We start from the raw sequence: 3,353 nt of genomic DNA, 5'->3' as shown, positions 1-3,353 counted from the left end.
CATGTTGTAATTATGAAATTAATATGTTATTTGACATGTAGTTGGTTAAAGACTGATGAATTTCTGATGAACCCTAAACTGAAAGGTTACACTTGGAATAGTATAGCCCAGGTGTTTCTTTGCTGGAAATGTTATCTGCTTGAATAAGAAACAAAATATCATCTATGAATTTTAGATTGCCTTGGAAAAAATAAACAATACAATACAATATTTCCTTCTGTGTGTTCATTTACATTAGATCACCTTAAAGTAGTACGGCTCTTCTTGATCTTTAAAAATCCTGTTTATTTTTATTTTAATATTTAGTGAGGCCTAAAGGAAAACTTCAGAGGGATTTGTTCTCATTAAAAATTTTTATTGCCAATGATCACTCATTTCTTTTCCTATTACAATATTTTCCTTAACTTCTTAACAAGGATAGAAAGTAGACAGCCACAGCAAGATTTAGTGATGGATTAGGCATAAAAAGCACAGATTAACTCCTTTAGCATGTATCTTCATATATGGTCTGAGTTCAGATTATGAAAAAATTAATTTATACTGAAAAAAATTACCCTTAAAAGGATTTTTTTAAAAAGCTAAATTTTTATTTTACTGTTTCATAGAATGAATGAGTAATCCAGGTTTTTCTCTAATGTCTTATCAGAATATTGCTTCCAATAGTGTCATGTTGAATATGTAGTTAGCTTCATCTATACATGAACGGACCTCACTTCTGTTACCTGCACGAGATAATTCCATTATTATATGAAAAAGAAAAATAAAATTTTAAGATTTCTAAATCTGCTACAAAAATTAGAAAACACTTATTACAGTCTTCAACTAAGTGAATGGACATCAGTCAATTATGCATCAGCAAACTGCTGATGCCAGGGAACTGCTAACCAAATATCAAGCTCTATGTCACAATAACTGAGATTTTAGATTTGCTTAATTAAATAATTCTATTTTCAGAAGCTAACATAATTTTCATAATTATTTGTGGAAAAAAATCAGAAAAGAGGAAAAGCCTCCACAACTCTAAAAGCTGGATCATTTCTGATACCCAAAGAAAGATTTCTATGTAAAAGAAAATATTAGCCACAGGCAGCAAATCAAGTTAATTATAGGCATTACTGACTGCAGTGACTCTTTCTGTAAAACACAAGCACAGGTTTTTGTGTGTTACATGCCTTTTTTTTAATTCTTTGACATAAGAGAAAAATATTTTTTTTAAATTAGAATAAGATTTAAATAAAAGAAGATCAGATGCATTGATAGGTTGCCATATGTCCTATGTCTAAAGTATAGCATCTTAAAAACTCAACTCCACAGGTGCTTTAATCATACAATTAATCATGATTTTAATAATAAAATTAAAATCTTCCAGCAGCATGCACTTTTTATGATGCAAATATTACAGAACATAATTCTCACCCGGTCTAAGAAAACTCAGTAGGTTCTCATTCCTGTTTTTGCTTAGAGTGTTAACCCAGACACTTGCCAGTTACCATAGCTTCATGCAAGGATGGCTATCTGGCCCTTGAATGTCTCATTGCTAGAGGATCAAATTCAGTGTCTCAAAAAGGTGGATCTAAGTATTGTTTCCAAGCTCTTAGGATACTTCGTCTGACTCTCTCCTTACCAACTCAGAAGGATATAGGCCCCCCAGCCATTTCATGTTTTCTAACTTTGATGGTAGACACCTACAGACCTCTTACAATCCAGCCAAAGATCATACTTAGTTTACTAAGGCCAGTGAGTTTTTTTCAAGGGCCAGCACCTACTAGATATTTTTCCTGGCTGTTTCATCTTGTGTAAGACACCTTCTTTCTAAACTTGATGTAATTGCCTAAACATGACCGGTTGTGCTGGTTTTGGCTAGGCTACATTAAATTTTTTCTTTCCTAGAAATGACTGAACCTCTGAATGCTGATAGGAAGCAATGAATCAATTCCTTTCTTACCTTTGTTAAGCAAAACATAGCTTTTACTTAACCTAATAAATTTTCTTCGTCTCAACTCACGAACTTCCTCACTTTTTCCCCCTTCCAATTCTATCCCCCACTGTTGTCCTCCTATTGCAGGGGTTCCATATTGTTTTCTACTTAGTGCAAAAGTTTCATACCTTTTTCTGGTGGGCTGCTCTTCCAAGCACGGACTTCTCCTTCACAAAATATCTAACTGACTCCACTTCCCTTCTCAACCAACAAACCCACTCTTTTACAGCACTCTTCTTCTCATTGGTCACAGCTGTGGCCTGTTAAAAACAGGCCTGCTCCTAATCTTTGATAATTGGCCCAGCTACAGCTCCTTAGGGGTAAGATTACTTTCTACACTATCTTTATTTTCTTATATTCTATCCCCCCATACCCCACCACACTGAACGGAGGGAGCAGTGTCTGAGTGAGGCTTACTTGCCTGCTGGGGTTAAACACTACCACCACTGAATCTGAAACACAGCAGGGTTCTTGAGAAATTTGCATGAAGGTGAAAATTATTCTCAAGACCTGTAGAAGATCATATGGAGCAGTAAGAGAGCAGTAAATTTGGGGTATCCCCTACAGACACTGAAGATTTCATTTTATACAGGCTTAATAAATCCTAATTGTATGTCCTTTGTTCCATGGTAATAATGTAGCCTGGGCTTTGATTCAGTTTCCTAAATGCTGGATTCCAGTGTAATTTGCAATACATACAGATAGTCCACATATTTTAAGCTGCTCCTCTAGAAAGGCAGAGTTATCTCATAAATCAAATATCACATGTTAGTCTCAGAGATGTCTCAGATACCCTAGGGCATTTTGAGTAACACTAGAAGGGTGTGGGCAGGGGGGATAGGAGTAAATGCAGTGATCCATTAGGGACCGGGCTTTGTATTCCTCGAGACAATAGCTACATTAAAGTTAGGTACTTAGATCCCAATTCTAAAGCCCCTATTTCATCTTGGAGTTACACTTTTTTAATCATATTAAGTAATAATAATAATCAGATTTATACTTGCTGTACACAACCCCACTCCAGCTAAAGCATTATATGTTTTCTGTCTGTAACTCTTACCTATTCATAAGGATATCAATAATAAAAAAAATATTTATTTTAGGGATATTAGAAACTGCTACTGGGCAAACCCTTTAAATAACTCAAATAAAATTAATAAATGAGAATAAAATAATTTATCGTGTCAAGTATTTGTTAAAGTATAGGAATAACTTTGAAATATATAGTTTTTAAAAAGTGTCATTTTCTAAGTCCAGTAATCTTATCGAGATACAGATTTTAATTTTAAAATATTATTATTGATCATCTTGGACAATCTTTAAAATAGTCTATGATTTACAGCTAGCAGATTTTACATCACAGGCACTCTTCTTT

The 3,353-nt window shown here is 34.1% G+C and overlaps 1 long non-coding RNA gene across 1 annotated transcript; it reads right to left on the bottom strand.

Annotated features, from left to right (window-relative positions):
- Positions 1-565: 565 nt before the first annotated feature.
- Positions 566-2,163, bottom strand: LOC132085766 (uncharacterized). Its single transcript, XR_009420268.1, has 2 exons — positions 2,107-2,163; positions 566-722 (listed from the first exon to the last, which is right to left on the bottom strand). It is a non-coding gene; the product is annotated as an uncharacterized LOC132085766 (long non-coding RNA).
- Positions 2,164-3,353: the final 1,190 nt, after the last annotated feature.

The sequence above is a fragment of the Ammospiza nelsoni genome, chromosome 2 (assembly GCF_027579445.1).
Source record: "Ammospiza nelsoni isolate bAmmNel1 chromosome 2, bAmmNel1.pri, whole genome shotgun sequence".
Lineage (NCBI taxonomy): Eukaryota > Metazoa > Chordata > Aves > Passeriformes > Passerellidae > Ammospiza > Ammospiza nelsoni.
The sequence above is the reverse complement of the archived record's forward strand: the minus strand, read 5'-3'. Positions and strand labels throughout refer to the sequence as shown.